The sequence below is a fragment of the Spodoptera frugiperda genome, chromosome 10 (assembly GCF_023101765.2).
Source record: "Spodoptera frugiperda isolate SF20-4 chromosome 10, AGI-APGP_CSIRO_Sfru_2.0, whole genome shotgun sequence".
Lineage (NCBI taxonomy): Eukaryota > Metazoa > Arthropoda > Insecta > Lepidoptera > Noctuidae > Spodoptera > Spodoptera frugiperda.
In genome coordinates, this window is record NC_064221.1 from 4,574,987 (window position 1) to 4,594,072 (window position 19,086).

A 19,086-nucleotide genomic window follows, 5' to 3' on the forward strand; every position below is an offset into this window, starting at 1 on the left:
CTACATATAAGATATATTTAACTAAAATTATCATACTGGCCGCATAATCCATATTGTTTCGGCCATAAAAGTAGTGATTTAAATTAAAAAGAGGCGGCTAACGGTGCATGAGACACTAACGTCCGTGGTTACTAAATAAATTAACATAAATAAATACAAATATTGAGATTTTTGAGACTATAGCGTTCGTTACGTTATGTGTGGGCTTGCGGCCACGAGACACGCGAGAAAGCGTAAAAGACTCTTTTTTTTTTAATAGGGAGAAAATCATCCAATGTCTTCTCCCGCCCTGTGCGAGGCAAGAGGAGAGATTGTCTGACTCTTACTGACTAAAAACCACTTCGTTCCTACTCCTGCTTGTCGAGCCGGTGCCCGGTAAACCCGCTAGGTTGTCTGCAGCTCCGAAGTCCGGCAGTAAGATCAACTTTTGCAACGACATTTAAGTATGTAGGTTTGTAATAAAACTATTCATTCCAACTAGTGCAACATTTATAAATTTTCCAGAGAATTTATTAAAGAAATACACTCACACTTTATATAATAAATTAAATTAAAATATCGCTGAATCTATTAGATTAATATTTTAAGACCCGTCATGCACAATGTCTAGCCTAATGATTAATCTAGTCAGACTATTCTAGACACATTTGCGCACTAACTTAAGACAAAGACGTGGATTTTAAGATTTTAGCCAAAAATCTTTTGCAACAGCAAGATCTGCCAACTACAGTTAAAGCTCATTACTTAATGACCAAAAAAGGTTGAAGTTTCATGTTGAAAAGTTCTTATTGATCAAATAATCGTTAGCAGACGCAAAAATACCTCGAGGAGACGGCTGCAAAATGCCATTTTCTCGAGAATTAATTTTATGATTTTAAATAAGTTTTTATTTGATTTTGATTGAAGCTACACTTTGGAACACCTAGTTTCACTGACGGACAGGCTGACAGACTATTGTTTATTTCTTGACTTTTCAAAAGTACTTAAGTAATATTGTGGTTTATATTCATACCGTTTTTATTGAAATATTCGTCTGAAATTAATCCGTATATTTTTACTTATGTAACGATAATCACGTTAATCGTTTAGACATAAGTAAATGGTCAAAATACAACACTATACCATTTTGAATTTTAAAGATACCAGAGATTGTTCTCTAAAATTAAAAAAATAAAGACACACACAAAGAGTATGTTCTCTATAATAAAAAAAAGCACTAAAAATCAATTCTAAACATTTTATCATTCACTCTTTCGCACGTTACCGTTCATTCTTTACCGCGCTTTTTACGGCCATCACATGTGTGTTTACGTTCATATTCCTATAGCATTATAATGAAAGGTACTGAGCATCGCGCTGCCTGTTAATATTACCCACTTAGCAAGTAGAGCAGTGCGCGCCATTTTATTATTTTCAAATGTGGAACGCTGACTTTTTTTCTGCGTACGTCGGCAAATAGGTGGGTATTGATTTGATTGGCTTTATGAATAATATCGTTGAATTTGCCTACATAAATGTCGTTGACCCCAAAAGCTGGGAGGGTGTAGGATTATGAGCTGTTTACATGGCTGTATCAATATTTAGAGGGCCTATCTATGTCATCTGATACTTGCTTCAGCATTCATAATGTAGGGATTTTGACACGAGTCTAAGTTAGTGTGGGAGAGTCATGCTTCGGCACGAATGGGCCCAACTGGAGTAATACCACAGTCTCACAGAAAATCGACGTGAGTGTGGTTACCGGAAGCCCAATTACCCATCTTCCCAATCTTCCCTTTAGTATACATGGCAAAAACATAAAAAGGATAAAAAAACTTACGCATGGTACTTATTTACAAACTTATCTTCTACTAGTATCTGCTGTTCAACACTCACACTCATTTTACAAACAAACTTATACATTTTAAAGACACTCACTCATATTGTTTAAAAAAACCTCTTATACCTACTAACTATTTTTTTTAATTTAACGACACTCCTCTAACCACTATCTCCGATATCCAACTGAGAAAATCTAGCGACGAGTGTTTGTTCCACAAATAAAGAGTGCTTGCAATACTCATTAATGTTGTTAGCAAATAAATTAACAAATCACACAAACAAATACATTCGCATACTTAATTAGTAACTAGTTTCTACCATCGGTTTCGTCCGCCTTCCTTTGGAATAAAAAGTATCCTATCACCTAAGTCAGCTCATACCCTGTCTATATACCAAAGGAGCTACTACTACTACTACTTTTTTGAGAACTCTGGCATTCTGCTTTCAAGTATGAATGAGCCATGCTTCGGCACGAATGGGCCGGCTCGACCGGCGTGATACGGCCACGGCCTCACAGAAAACCGACGTGAAACAACGCTTGTGTGTGAGTGAGGATACCGGAGGCCCAATTTCCCCCCCTTGTCAATCTTCCCAATCGGTATATGACAAGTCTCTCTTATGTAGAGGAGTCCAGCACTGTACTGTCACGGGCTATTGATGAACTGCTACAAATTATATCGCACACACACCCAAGTAAAGTAACAGTATTGCGAAACGTGCGCGTGCGCATCCAAGCATGAGATCCACGTAGAATCTAGATGCAGTCTATTTGTATGTGCCCCGTACGACAGACGAGTTAACGTTTACATGCGAGACATTACTTCTTGTGATTACGTTATTTGTTTTAGTTGCATAGGTATTGTAGACCACAGAACATATAAAGTCTCTTTTATCTATTTTATGGCATAAAAACACGCTGTAGTCGTCATAAAGACGTTGTATTAGTTAAAAAGATATATAACAATGTAGAAGGAGATGCTTTTAATACTTACTTCTTTAAAGTATCAGTATATTTTTAGCCCAAGGGCACTGATGTATTACATCGAGAAGATTTTTTTTGACGGCTCTAAATCTTCCAATGACTTCTCCCGCCTTGGGTGAGGCGAAAGGGAGTGTCAGACTCTTACTGACTAAAAACCACCCCGTTCCTACTTTTGCTTTTCGAGTCGGAGCTCCGGTAAACTCGAGTAGTCAGCAGCTCCGAAAATTACAAGAATTGACATATTATGTATGTCCAAACCTCAATAATCTAACCAGGACTATAATTCTAAACCAATGGCCAACGACAGATTAACACATCGAACGCCGTGGTGGTCACCGGTGACCGACGTTAGCGGAGGATTTGCCTTCAACAGTTTTCTATTGGCAGTCAAAGACTTAATCATAATGATATCTGATCCGGAGCTGCGGACTACCTAGCGGGTTTACCGGGGCTCCGGCTCGAAAAGCAGGAGAAGGAACGGGGTAATTTTTAGTCAGTAAGAGTCTGACACTCCCTCTCGCCTCGCCCAAGGCGGGAGAAGTCATTGGATGATTTTACCCCTCAATCATAATGATATGACTAAATTTTCATTAGCTACCTCTGAAACAATGAATTACTTCATAGGTTGCAAGAGGTGCGGTACACAATTGTAACAATGCGTTATCTATCACCTACATCTATTGAAGTGCTACTAACAATAGTCACCTGTGTTTGTTTGTGTTCTGATTCTGATTCATACGTAGTTATACATAGATACATGGTTAAATATCAAACTATACAATAACTAGTATAAACTGACAGTCGAATGTATGAAAAGATTATACAAAGTGAGACCAGGATAAACTGGTTTTGTTTAGTTCGATGTGTGATCGTTTCTATATAAGTACCTATACTTTACTTATAGGTACGTAACTACTTAAGTAGTCACTAACAAGTTATGGCCTTTATTTTTGACTTCTAGTATGGTATTTTTGGCTAGAATATAAAAAAATAAAATAAAATAGAGTAAAGTTTTCGTTGATCTTAGTAAAATGAATACGGGTATTGGTAAATAGCCGTAAAGCTTTTAAAAACCATATTCACATTCACACTCATAACATCGACTAAAAAAAAACGATTTAAAAACGATTTAGGTAATAAAACTCTCTATTATAATATTATGCCAAATGTCAAAAGTTCATTCAATCATTCATTCCCAAAAGTTTTTCACCGCCCAAACTAGATGGCAGCACCTTGTCGTGAAACTAAAACGTAATTGTCATGGGCCATGGTATAAAATTCATGGTTAATTTGTAAACCATTGAAAGTTCACGGTGGTTGGAATTAGATACAAGGTCAAATGCTGATGATGATCAAGTGAGGGCCACTCTAGAATCGATTTACAAGGGATCCGCTTTAATTGTTTGCAATGAGTACAAAAGCAATTGTTTGTTGAGGAAAAAGGATTGATTAGTGAGAATAAAATTGTGTTTTACAAGGAATTGTGTCCTTTGCTGTATTTTTTTATTAGAGGCAATAAATACACAACATCTTTTTTATAATTGTGTAAAAAATATATTGCGCTACATTATTAAGTACCTAGGTAGGTAATTATGGTCAAAATTCACAAAGTACTTGCAATCTACAGACAGTTAGATCAATCTTAAGTCACTGCAAAAATTTGACAAACAAAATTGAACATTCTGTTCGACATTTTGGACAAAAACTGCGTAGGTCATTGCATCTGAATCGTGCCTTTTTGCGCACCAAAGCTTGGGTTCTTTACCTTTTTGCGTATCATAGCTTCGGTCCATCAAACCACTTAATTATAGCCAAACGAAGCACCCAAACGTTCACGGAGCTATAATATCAAGTACCCCGTAAAGAATTACACCATAGAATCCCGTTAAACACAATAAGCCAAAGCGAACCATGAAATAATGTTGTTAAAATCAACAAATTGGCTAAACGATGGTCGTTAACACCGTTAATTAACTATTATTTGTTTATTTACTCTTTAATGGCCTTGAAACTGCTTGAAGGCGCCATTTTGTTTCGGTTTTTGTTATAAAAGATGTAAGATGGTAGCTATGATTGGTGATTTTATAGATTTCGGTGTTGCAATTTTAGTATCTAAGGAAAGTATCCGTATGTTTATTTATTTTTTTATGCATGAGATAGTTGATGATGCTATCCATACTTATCGGCAATACCGAACGAGTTACAAGTGCGTTTCTGTCCTTGTAAGTATAGTATGTCTATCTTTAGGACTTAAGGAACTCCCACAGATGGGTCCCAGTAGGTCTGATGCCTATCCGGAGCTGCGGACTTCCTAGCTTTACCGGGGCTCCAGCTCGAAAAGCAGGAGTAGGAACGGGGTGGTTTTTAGTCAGTGAGAGTCTGACACTCTCTCTCGCCTCGCTCAAGGTGGGAGAGGCTATTGGATGATCTTCCCCCCTAAAAAAGGGCTTCAGGAACTTAACCACACTAAATCTCGTGGTCTCAGGTTGCCCCTGATATGTGGTATATTAGTACAAAGTTCGTCAGGATACAGGGACATTACCTATACTATCTTAATTAATTAATGTAATTCCCACAGTGATAATAATTTAATCAGTTAATTGTAAATAAATATTCTGAGAAGTTATCGTAATGAAAGTAATAAACAGTGATTTATAAAAGTAAGTTTATTGATTTAAATAAACAATTGATGTTGTTGTTCGATTGGAAAGTTATTAATATTCCTTATGAAATAATGCGCCCATTAATGTACCTATTTATGTGAATTTAATTTAGTTTAGTATTGTGTTTATTAGATATCTTTATATTGAGAGGTGAGTTAAAAATAGTTGTTGAAATAAATGAGGTGGTTGGTCCCATAAGACGAGTAAATGTAGTTAAGGAAGCTAGCTTAAAGTTTCGCTGAGGAGTCATAATGGTTCTACCGAACCCCCCTCACTTATGGCGACACAGTGTAGTGCCTTCTCCCGGAGAGTCCCATGTATCTCCAGACAGAAGGACGATACATAAAGGTATTCTTCCGAGGGTCAAAAAGGAAAGAAAATCATAGCACAATTAAACAGTATCCTACATACTCTAGCACCCTCTTAGTATCTCATGCTGCTACTACGATTAAAGTGAGATCTTACCACCAGACAAATCGTAAGCTACTGATAACAAAGAAAATAATCCATATTTCATTATTTCAATTACAGTTACAGTTTATAACCAAACGATTCGTAATCTACTGATAACAAAGAAAATAATCTACATATTTCAATTAAAATCATAATTAAGGTAACAACAACTACAACTAAAACAAAACTCAATGTTTACACGATTACCATTCTAAACACAACACTGCAAACTGTACGTGAGACGCATATAAACACAGACAGACAGACGGACAGTATTAGTAAATATTGTGTTTACCGTCACCATTAAATATAAACTTGATGTTTCCAGCAATCACTTGATTTGTATACAGAATATTATTCAAGTATTCAGTGTATTTGTACACTGAATGCCTGATACATTATGCGTTTGCATGCCATCAGACGCGTGCGGTAGGTATCACATGCATAATGTAGACTAGTATAATATAGTACCTAAATACATCTACTATTCTGTGTACAGGATTAAAATTAAACATCCTGTCACTTTGATGAGCTAGGTTCTATAAGTCTTATGTAAGAAGACAGTGTTTTGCTGAATCTACATGACGTCGTATCTACTGAGAATTTTCAAAAAATGACTATAAACTGTGAAGGAAACCGATAAAATACTTTTCATGTTAAGGGACATCCTTAACAAGCCATGATGACTTGTTGAACAAACACTGAATTACAGTATACACAAAGTATGTTTGTTAACTACAAATTAGTCTATATTGTCCTAAACATATAGTTAAATACGTCATTATTTAATTTTAACCCCACGTGCAAAACAAATCCCTTAACATATCTTCACAAACGAGATAGGTACAACCATTCATTCATTCGTTCATTGTGAAAAAAAGTTAAAGACATGGCGCTGGCAACGAAAGACAGGTACCAACGATCAATGAATCGATCGCCGATGTTATAGACAATGCCTTAGACCCTAAAATAAATTAAAACTGTCAAGCCCTAACCTAAGGTTATAATTAGAATAGTTTCCTCTCGGGTAGGGCACTCATATCAGCAAACAGAATGTTTATGTTTAGGTACAGTGAACTTATCAATAACTTATGTCAGTTTGACATTGACAGCTTGATTACAACGTCAAATAAATTGACGTTTCCTTTTGTGAGGATATTTTGAACAACGCACCGTTTTCGCAGCTTCTTATCTATTAGAAACCTGATAATTATGTATATTAGAATAATGTGAACAATGAATTTAATGCCTGCATTATGGACATGGACACCCAATTAAATAAAAAAAGAAAATTATTAATTTGAGTTGAATCCATTGAGGTTGAACTATGACTTCTTAGTTTACTGCTACGCTTAAATAATGTAACCAATATGGCACTTAAAAATAAAACATCATTTATAAATTCTAGGGACCTTTTTTATAAGACAAGCCTACCACAACCTTCCAAACCGCTGCAACTCCTGTAAGCCAGGGTCTACAGTAGATAAAACCATGAAAACACCGGAACACTGAAGTCCTGCGCATTCTAGGGACATGAATGACTGTCTTGGATCCCGCAACAAAATAAATCAGGAATTCTAGGAACCATCATGTAGGAACTACTTACGAAATATAACTAAATTATTAAGATCCGCGTCTTGTCACGTCAATCACAAATGTTCCCATTTAGTAAATCAGTATAATACGTTAAATTATGTATTGGAGCGAAAATATTGATACACATTATCTACATTAGAGGAGTCTGTCGATAGATACGTAACTGCTTAGTAAAATATAATTATACCTGATGTATTTGATTAGTTATAGGCGATGGCAAACTGCTCAATATTGGTGAATTACCTGTAAACAAAAAACATTGGTAATTTAGTACGGTTGTTACGTTTAAAAGAAAGGGACCGAAGAGACAAATGACAAATATACAGACGAATTTAGAAAATGGAAAGATAACTTTTATTCATTCCATGCAATTTTCAATACCTTTTAGTAGGAGTTTGCTTTACATTAACCAAAAACGAAATGAAATAGCTTTCGGGGCTCTGATTGGCCGGCACGAATAAACCAACCAATCAGTCTCATTGCGATGTCTTTAAACGTAAAACAAACTCGTACAAAACCCTCTGAAAGTAGTCATCATTGACTCCGACTGGCATAAAGTTTCTTATAAATTAATAACTACTTATAAAATTTCAAGAATTATAAAAGGTCTTTAGGTGTAAATATCGTGTATTATAAAGTAGGTATAATTTTTGGGATGGTTGACGTTAGACGTACGGTCCCAGAAGAAAATGACGAGGAAGGCTACCCTTTAATGATGATGCAATCAAAGAATGGGAAGGCACTTTCAAAACCTACTTCAACAGTCAAGAAACAAACACATATAGTTACATTTCTCACAGGATAACGTAAACACTAAACAAGTACCTACACAGTATCTACATAGCCGGTAAGAGGGCACCGCATGACGTCATAAAACCATTATCTCGCGTCTGTGTGACAGAACACGGAAGCTGGGTGTAATCGATACTATTTCTGTGTCCCTAGTTATCGGTGCACGCCCGGTCATCCGTGGGGTGAAGGGAACTACACTGTTATATGCAGGGCACGGATAAGTATGGATAGATTTGCATTTTCTGTGTAGGGTTTTAAAATTATCTTAACCTAAGTAAGGTGATTTTGTGATTGTGTTGTCATGGTAACGAATGGTGATTGTGACTGGTAAACAAGGGTTCTGTGTGTGTTAAATTCTTTATTTGAGAAAAAAATGATTTTTTTTGATTTTGCTGTGTGACTGGTAAGCAAGGGTTATAGTGTTGAATTTCCAAATTGAGAAAAAACCATTATTGATTTTGCGTTTTTTTTTTAATTTTTAGTAAAAGTATGGAGCCTGGATTTGCTCATAGTTTGTGTGTGTGAGGGGGTCATCCGGCTCCGAAATCGTAGGTGAAAAAAGTGATTCGTTCGTGTGGAAAATTGCTTTTTTACATTTGATGGGTCGACGTTTGGCCGCTATCTCACCTGATGGTAAGTGATGATGCGGCCTACGATGGAGCATGCACTTTGAAGACACTCAGGTTGTATCCATTAGGAAACACAAACTCCGGCAATCCAGGTTTGGTTTTGGGATTTCATATGAAATCGACAATTCATCACTATCATTCATTATCATTATAGGTAATATAATTATATGTATCAATATCATTCTACGTGTTTAATTATCCCGTGGTTTGCCTACATCATGGTGTCTACAAACTATGACAGAGATGCACGTTTACATGTGTGAACATAAATAGGAGACCGACCGCCACATTCTGTCGCATCCATTTCATTTCATTTTATTTTATTCAGATTTCGTATCAAAATAACACCGCGCGGTATTCTCGGGATTTGGGTTGTTAATGGTATCAAAATAACACAGAATTCGTTTGGGGAAACTATTAGCGTAGTGGGTGGTTGTATGTATAAACCATGATGATGAAGTTTGCATAAAGTTAGTATGATTTAAGTCCTAGAGTGGTGTTAAAAAAGAAATCGTTGATAATGTGTACGGCACTTCGCCTTCCTCGTGCGCCTCGAAGAGCCCGACCACCACAGATGGGGCCCAGTAGGGCTCACGCCTGATCCGGAGCTGCGGATTACCTAGCGAGTTTATCGGCTCGAAAAGCAGGAGTGGGACCGGGGTGGATTTTCGTCAGTGAGAGTTTAGAGAGAAGGCATTGGATGATTTAAACCCCCTTTAACAATGTATGTCAATGTTGCTCATTTGGCCCAAACCCTGACATCACATTGACATTCAATCAATATCTAAATTGAACATCAATAGCTGTAGCAGATACATTAATATGACCACTCCATTCCATATTAAAATATTATGTAATACCCCACATCAATAGCACGTGACAATTCGCTGTTGGACTTTCGTTTCTTCTGGGTTAAATTTCCACGATATTTTGCCGAGAATTGCGTCGATAGTTTTTTTATGGTATAAGCCGGTAAACGAGCAGACGGATCACCTGATGGTTAGCAATCACCGCCGCTCATGGATACCCAAAACACCAGAGGCGTTACAAGTGCGTGGCCGGCCTTTTGGGGGTTAGGAATTGTAGGATTGTGTTGGGAAATCGGGGATTGGGAAGATGCGATAATTTGCTTCTAGTAACCTCACTCACACAACGAAACACAACGTAAGCTTTGTTTCACGTCAGTTTTCTCTAAGACCGTGGTATCACTCTGATCAAGTCCCATTCGTCACCCATTCGTGTTGAAGCATGGCTCTGCCACACTTAATAATACTGAACAAAATCTCTATCAAAAACATAACTCATCTCTAAAACCACACACGACCACTCGTATACAACAAAGAACAACACACAAATACCTGTTTCACTACCTATCTAGATAGACCTAGCTATAAAATTAAATCATCACAACAATCGCGCAGTCCATCGCTCTTGCTTGACCTCGGTGGACATTTAAAAAGATTTTTTGTCGCAAGTCCGAACCGAACCGTTGCGAACGTGACCGAAATCAGTCAGAGCCCCTGACAAGCCAATGAGTTACGACATTATATGTACCGTTCGGAGATCTGATGTTTAATGCGATGCATCTTTGTGTAATGTTCTGTGGTTTTGTGCATATGGAAGGCATTTTTGGTTGAAATATGTTTGCTGTTAAGGATTATTTCGTGTTTGTTTTTCGCTAAAAGACTTACTGTGAAAAAAGGAGGAGTTCTTTAAATAATGACTTTGCAATACATCAGATTTGTCACTGTTTATTAGATTGCTCCATTAAATTACTTCATCAAATCACTACTGATCCTTTGGTCATCAACATCATAGATTATTAACATAAAACGTGGAATAACTACCTTCAACAAAACAAAATCACAGTAATTACAGACCTCCCATAATTTCCAAAATATCCATAAAGCAAAAGAGACTGCACGGTTGGCGCGATGGCAGGGCAACCGGCTGCCGCGCAACGTGTAGCGGGTTCGATTCCCGCAAGGAGCAACTCTTTGTGTGATCCACTAATTGTTGTTTCGGGTCTGGGTGTAATGTGTATGTGAAATTGTATGTTTGTAAACACACCCACGATACAGGAGAAAATCCTAGTAAAGCTTTTGTTTCCAAAAAATAAACTATTTTAAGAAAAAAAAAACAAATCTTTTAAAAACTTGTCAAAATCATAACAAAACACAAACTACCATTCACAGCGGGCGTCAGATTTAAGAAAATGAATACAAAAACCGAATGCCCCAAGAGTATACTCCTTATAAAGGGTATGAACTCATTAATGCAGTTACTGAGTAAAGAGACAAAAGCAAACAAACGCACAAACATTTGTCCCTACAAGTGTGTTTTACAAAACACCCATATTGTCCTTTAGAAACTATAAGCATTTCACTGACGAAAATCAACCTTATGCTGTTAGTAATAGAGTTCTAATGGAGATGAGACTTCACACTTTTGTGTTAAGACGTTTTTTTTATTGTATTCTTTTGTAAAGTACTTAGAAGTTGGTTATGAGATGAATGTAAGAAGGATTCTTTATTATTTTTTGAATAGTTAAAAATATCCCTTTTGGCTTGGTAGGGGTCAAAACTTCCACTGTTGAGCCTCGTCCCCTAGGAACACTAAATGTTCCTTTTGTGTCCCCGGAGACATTGCCGCGACATTGTTGAAACTGTTCCTTGTCGCATAGTCAACAATGTTGCGGCGATGTCGTCCGACGTCGCCCGACATCGCTCGATGTCTCTGGGGACACATGTCGCTCGACAAATGGAGATTTAGTGGAGGCTGTAGCCTCTGTTGTTTAATTCCCGAGACGGACAATTTCTTCTCAGATTATAAGATTCACAAATGAGTAACAGATTCTTTACCTATTACAAATTACTTTGAGGCAACAGGCGATCTTTTACTAAACTTCTGCCAAGCCCCTCATAGAATCACCAGCTTATAACAACTCATATTAAAACAGACCGTCCATTAGACAAAACCCATTTTTCTCCAAAACAAGATTAAGATCAGATAACAATAATAACAACTCCCGTCAATGTACACACAGCATTATAAATTCACTGCACCACTCGTACCATAGTTCGTTCACATCGCGACAGTGTGTGCACGACTTTACATGATAAATGTTACATTACATCTGTTTAACATGTAAGTATTGTAAGAAAAGAATACTAATTTTATGTGTGTGTGGTTTAAAATGTGAGTCATTGTGGCTTAAGGTTGAGATACAAAAGGGAGATCCCTTTAAAGAGTAGCTAAATGGCCACTTTTTTAATACGTAGAAGAAGAATAAGGTTACTCATTGGTAAAGAAGAATAGGCATGTTTGTTGCTATCACTAGTCTTCTCGTGGGTGTTAAGCCGGAACCAGTAGCGCCTGAAGTCTTCTGTGATCTCTTGTAATTCATCTTCCAAGCAAGGAGGATATGGAAAATATTCTTATGAAGAGGAGATGCAGACCTATATTGTAACTAGATTTTGAGAGAAGCTCGAGAGAGAGTTGAGAAATATCGAATACTCATTGATGGACGCCGACTTCTAAGTCCTAAGTACACGAAAACACTATCTGAGATATGAAGAGTTTGGAGCTGCGGACTACCTAGCGGGTTTACCGGGACTCCGGCTCCGGAAAAGCAGGAGTAGGAAAGGGGTGGTTCCTAGTCAGTAAGAGTTTTACATTGCCTCTCGCATCACCCAAGGCGGGAGAAGACATTGGATGATTTTCACCCCTCAAAAAAATATATATGAACAAATATTCTCAAAAACAATAAATTCCACTAAACAACACGCGTTTAAACGTACATTTCGCAATCGTCTCCAATCTAGATAAACGTTTCGAAGCCCGCATGCCTGTTTGGTTGCGCCGGCGCCGACATTCGGTAGCCATTGTCTATGGGACAGTGGAATGCATTCAGAACTGAATATGTCAAAGTAACGAACACATTTCGAGGTTACTGCCACTCTCTGGTATTTAAAGATGACATATTATGTACGTTTTTTTAGCCTACTTTAAATATTTTTAAACTCTTTTGTCATTCATGTTCAATTGTTCCCACAAAGTTTAGTTAACTTTCGTTTCATAAGACCGTAGCGTTATAATGAAAATACACAGTTTTTCGAATACTTTTCATAGAGACAGAGAAGTATTTAAGGATAAATTAATTTAAACCTAATAACTCCGAATGAAATAGAATAAAGCAAGACCATGATTTTATTATAACTTTCGTGAGACATACTAAATTAATTATTATGTTATCGACTTACTCACGTAACTGTTTGACGAGGAACTCGACTAGTTTCAAGTCATGCTAGAGGCTCATATTCATCTTATTATTCTCGTCAAACAGTTACGTGAGTAAGGCGATAACATAATAATTAATAAGTAAAGACCAACTACCAACACAAAATCAATTTTATCGACAAATAACCGCAAAGATAAAAATCCCGCCAAAAGAACACCACAGATAACACAATCCACAGACTACATCTAACAAATGACAGCTAAACAATCAGCTGTCAAACATGGCGGCCGCGCCATTGGCATCACTATCCTTTAGAGACCGCGAAACAATGTCATTACCGTTTCAAATGGATCCCGGTGAATAATCGAAGGACGTACTGCCGCCGATGGATGGCCGGACGTCCGTTAGACGATGCGCATCAAAAGATAATGATTGGAAGGAAATTAGGTGTTCTTTTTGCTGTACTTAACCTTGTAGGATGGCATGGGAGTTTTGTTAAAAGCTTTTATAGTGTGGTTTGGTGTATTGCAAATTGCTATGGTGATTGGTGCTGGGCTTTTTGGGTATTCATAGAAATTGTCTTTGATAGGAAGATTATGGTTGTGCATTCAACAATTTTGTTACATCGACGGTTTTTATTATTTTTGTCTTTGTATGTATCGAAGCATTTTTGATGATTCCCATTTTCTTTCATTTTTAAGTTAATTGAGTAATGAAGCTAAACTAACGCAACTAGTATTTTATAATATAGTTTGCGGCTTTTATAAAATAACCCCCTTTTCGCTACCTAAATATTTTTAGGCAAATGTTAAACATTTCGATTAAAAACATTTAAAGATCCACACAAAAAATAATATAGACCAAAATCACTATTTACATAATTCATTATTTATCAATGAAATGGAAACATCTATAAAACCTATCTGTCAAAAAGCAACCGATACAGCGACGGGGGAATAGATAATAGACGACCGGACATCCGGCTAGTGGCTACACAAATAATGCAAGAAGAAATGGCTGACAGCGAGAAGCGCTATTATTGATTTTATGAGCCTTATACATACATGACATGTGTTTTATAGTCCCTGTATTAGGAAAAAGGGGTTTCTAAATGCTGTACTTATACCGGTTATTGTCAATGAGACTTTAAGATAGTGTTCTGTACTTTTATTTATGGGGTTAAATCAGCCAATGACTTTTCGCGCCATAGGCGATTGCGAGGGTTAGACTCGTTCCTACTCCTGCTTTTTGAACCGGGGCCCTGGTAAACCTGCTAAGTAGTACGCAGCTCTAGAGTGTTCCATACTTAGCTTAGTGGTAACTACACATAGCCATATTTTGCCCACTAAGCCCTATTTTGGAATAGCCATTTCGTTACTTTGAATATGAGGATGTTTCTTAACTTAATACTAAAATAAAACAAAAATAAGTGCAGGTTCATCTGTAATCTACCTCTTGAAAATTTAAAAATAAATATTCCAAAACAAATTAATATGCACTAAAAAGTAAAAGAAATAATTGCGTATTTTTCAACAACTTAATAGATCAACTAACTTTACTAACTCATCACACACATTATAATGTAAGTAGGTACAATTACTGTTATTTCTGGAGTCGGTGTCAGCCAACTAAGATAGGTTTGTTATTTACCTATTATCACAACAAAACATTATAGTTTTACACCAGTTGTAAGTAGGTACTCAACCACCACTCCGCCCGTGCCGTGCCCGTGCCATGCAAGTTGTTGGCGTTTCCCAGGCTGACACCGACTCCAAAAATAACAATCATTGTACCTACTTACATTATAATGTGTGTGATGAGTTAGTAAAGTTAGTTGATCTATTAAGTTGTTGAAAAATACGCAATTATTTCTTTTACTTTTTAGTGCATATTAATTTGTTTTGGAATATTTATTTTTTGAAGTCGGTTTTTTTTTTGTTAAAATTGTTTTTTATTTCTTGATTTTTAGTGAATAACTTATTTGAGTATGGGTGGACCTATTAAACGCGCTGCTCATATGAGACAGCGCCGTTTAAATGAACAATATTAATATCTATCCATATTGACGCATAATTACATTATTGTCAAATGTATATTAACCTGATACCCTTACTTATGATCTGCTGAGCCGACAGCTAACAGTAACCTGTGCATAAGCTACATACATAGTCAGTTGTCAAACACACAAACAGATTAGATACCCACATAGGTATACAGTCATGTAACTCAGACAGCACATCAAGCTACCCATCATTCTATACCAGATATGCTACTATCTGTCCTGATTTTTATGGCTACTGAGAAAGATAAGCTAGTATGCATCACTTCAACGTAAACGCAGAGCTCATTCTGCTTATTTTTAAGGAGTTCCCTGGATTATCTTTCACATTTATGGTCAGACTTTAAAAAAAATTATATGGGACCACACTGACATCGTACTCTTTCAAAAACAAAAAGAATTTCTCAAATCGGACTATAACTGCCAGAGATATGCATTTGTCAAACACAAACAGATTAGGTACCTACATACACATGTAAATCAGACAGCACATCAAGCTACCCATCATTCTATACCAGATTTGCTACTGTCTGTCCTGAATTGTATGGTTACTCAGAAAGATAAGCTAATATACATCACTTAAACTCAAACGCAGAGCACATTCTGTTCATTTTTGAGGAGTTCCCTGGATTATCTTCCACATTTATGGTCAGACTTTAAAAAAAATTATATGGGACCACACTGACATCGTACTCTTTCAAACACAAAAAGAATTTCTCAAATCGGTCTATAACTGCCGGAGATATCGATTAACATACATAAAAAAAAAAAATACGGTCGAATTGAGAACCTCCTTTTTTTTGAAGTCGGTTAAAAAGATTAATACTAGAAAACGGCCATATCACATTATACTGTGGTCGGGCTATCATCAATGACAGGACTATTGTAACCAATAAACCTTGATCTTCAGCAATAATTCACTTTTAATCCCCTCAGCTGACAGAACTCTAAAATAAAGACGCGAAAAACAAAAAAAAAAACTGTTTATATTTTCTCGCACAGCGCAAATGAATGCAGAAAAACAGAGAAACGTCCAACGAATGGAAACCATGTACTTTTACAATTTAAAATACGAATGAATAATATTTTGAATGTAACGGACTTTTGTCGAGTCAATGCGATGCAAACGAGATCCTTGTTTGAGCCGTAAAGCTTTGTATTACAAGCCGGTTTTAGGGGCACTCCTATTATGTCAAAAGGTGATCTTGAGTAAATATTAGGTCATAAGTTACAGTTACTAAATTAAAGAAGTCGGTTTAAACAATTATAATGTCTACCTTTTTATGTGGATGGGAGGCAAATAAGATCAGACTGATCACTTAATGGCAACTGTCCCATGACACCCACTACACCAGAGGAGTTTAACTCTTCAAACCTAGATTTAGTTTATCACATTCTCGCCCGTCATTGGTCGAGTTTATTCTAACAACCAATGACATCGCGGACCGCGAGTTCACTTCGAATTAACGATACAGAATAGTCTAGCAGGATCGGGCTCACTTCGAATGTTTAGTAAAACATTTCATATATGCAGGTTTCATATTATAACTTTTTTTAAGCATTTGAATACATTATTATAACCCAACGTACCTAATATCCTAACTTATAAAGTTATACCGCTATATGCAAGCTGGATGGCAAAAGCGCCAACGGACATTATGCTTGCCTTATCCGTCTGTGGCCAAAGTTGTATGTAAATATCAATTGCAACGTATCGGCATAATACTCATTATCGCATACAGAGACCGACAAATAGAATTCAAAATATTGAACTGCTTTGGCATAATATAGGCTTTGGGTAGTTTTTATCAAACTAGCTAAAGTTAATGACTGCACGGGTGATGCGGTGGCTGGGCAACCGGCTGCCACGTAACGTGTAGCGGGTTCGTTTCCTGCACGGAACAACTCTTTGTGTGGTACACATATTGTTGTTTCAGGTCTGGGTGTCATGTGTATGTGAATTTATATGTTGTATCAGCCATTAGGCGTGCAAACCATTGGCGTTATATGCTTTTCAAAATATCTAGTATAAAGTTTGGACTTATCTCCATAGTACGCCAATAGGCTTGCCACCTCCAAAATAATATCAAAAGTAGGCGAAAAGTGTGTTAAAATTAACATTCCTAATCTCCTCTGCCTACGAACTGGTATAAAAGCCACGATGTTACGTTATGAAATCATAAAAAAAATATGTTCGGCAATGAATATCAAACCACAAAATATTCAATCCAGCGCTCACAAACTCACAAATCAGCTACACATAAAAAAAACCTTAATACACACATAAACTCCTTAGCAAAACAGTCTACCATAAAGTAAAAAAAACCTTTTTAATCCCACCTCCTTACTGGCATTTACAAAATCCGTTACATAATCTGTGCATATCCAATAAAGGCGGGAAATCTGGCTTACATCCACACCACTTGAGTTGTTACGGCTTCATTCATATCTTATACGTAACTTGATAACCACAAGGAGTATTCCTTCACTGTAAAACTGGTTTTTAATTCTGAACCAAGTGTTTTAAATGGTTATAAGATCAACGTGCAACGTCACGCCTTTTTATCCCCGAAGGGGTAGGCAGAGATGCACATTACGCCACGTAATGTCGCTATACAACGTACACCCTCTTTTCACCATTTGTGTTATAAGTCCCAAGTAATAAGGGGTGAGCCTATTGCCATATACTGGGCACACTTCCAGATTACGTGCTACTACTGAGAAATTTTCGAGAAACCGAAAAAAGCCCAGTTTTACTTTGCCCGACTAGGGAATCGAACCCGAGACCCCTTGTCCAGCAGACGCACTTGCGACCACTTGACCAATAAGGTTATAAGATCAATCTTTTTATTTCTCGAAGCAGTAGATAGAGTTCTAACATGTCCTTGATTTTGTACGCACTTAAACTTATAATGATCGAAAGAAAATAATCAAGAGAGATTGACAGTCAATAATATATGCATATTTAGCCTGATTTGAGAATCAGACCACCATAGATGGGGCCTGAAGCTGATGCTTGATCCGGAGCTGCGGACTACCTAGCAGGTTTACCGGGGCTCCGGCTCGAAAAGCAAGAGTACGAACGGGGTGGCTTTTAGTCAGTAAGAGTCTGATACTCCCTCTCACCTCGCCCAAGGCGGGAGAAGTCATTGAATGGTTTCCCCATTTAAAAAAAGCCTGATTAGAGAATCAAAATCGAGAACATTTAGGTACTCAGCAGTCACACTATCAATCATTGACAATAACTAACAACATCAACGTTATTATGTAATCTCATCATTTGAATTATACAATAAATCAGAATTAGTATTCACATTTCAAATAGTTGGTTCGCACCGCGAGGCGACCGGTTTCAATACGCCGGTGCAAGTTATAATATAATGTAGCTAGCAAGTTGCAAGCCTGTCCTAACGCCGACACTTGCTCAGTACTCAGTGCAAGCAATGTGCGAAATTTTCTAATTACAAATGTGTAAATTTTGATATTTTAATGCTGTGCAAAACATAAAGTAGCTCGTTGATGAGTTTGATGCATTGATTTTTCTCCGGATTCCGGAAAATTCTTAAAGAAATTTGTTTTTGTTTTTAAGGGGAAGAAATCATCCAATGACTTCTCCAGCCTTGGGCGAGGTGAGAGGGAGTGTCAGAATCGAGCCGGAGCCCCGAAACCTGCTAGTTCCCATCTCTGGAAGAATTCGTCTGCTATGTTCTGAAATCCTTAAAGACAACATTAGACGTGATCTTAGTCTGGTATATGGCATATGGGTTCAAGTGGACAATACATTTATGTGTTCCCATGTCTCCGCAAAGCGTTGGCGATATCTTGCCTTATCTATTTAACCAAGATAGTGA

General features: G+C 37.1%; 2 protein-coding genes across 3 annotated transcripts in view; one reads left to right on the forward strand and one right to left on the reverse strand.

Moving 5' to 3' along the window:
• LOC118277362 (phosphoinositide 3-kinase regulatory subunit 4) overlaps positions 1-13,228 on the forward strand; it is a 69,614-nt gene extending 56,386 nt beyond the window's left edge. Inside the window, exon 28 of the mRNA XM_050696420.1 lies at positions 13,144-13,228. The gene's annotated coding sequence lies outside the window, so the exon portion shown is untranslated. The remainder of the gene's footprint in view (positions 1-13,143) is intronic.
• LOC118277352 (uncharacterized) overlaps positions 1-19,086 on the reverse strand; it is a 79,234-nt gene that overhangs the window by 20,914 nt on the left and 39,234 nt on the right. The window lies entirely within an intron of this gene.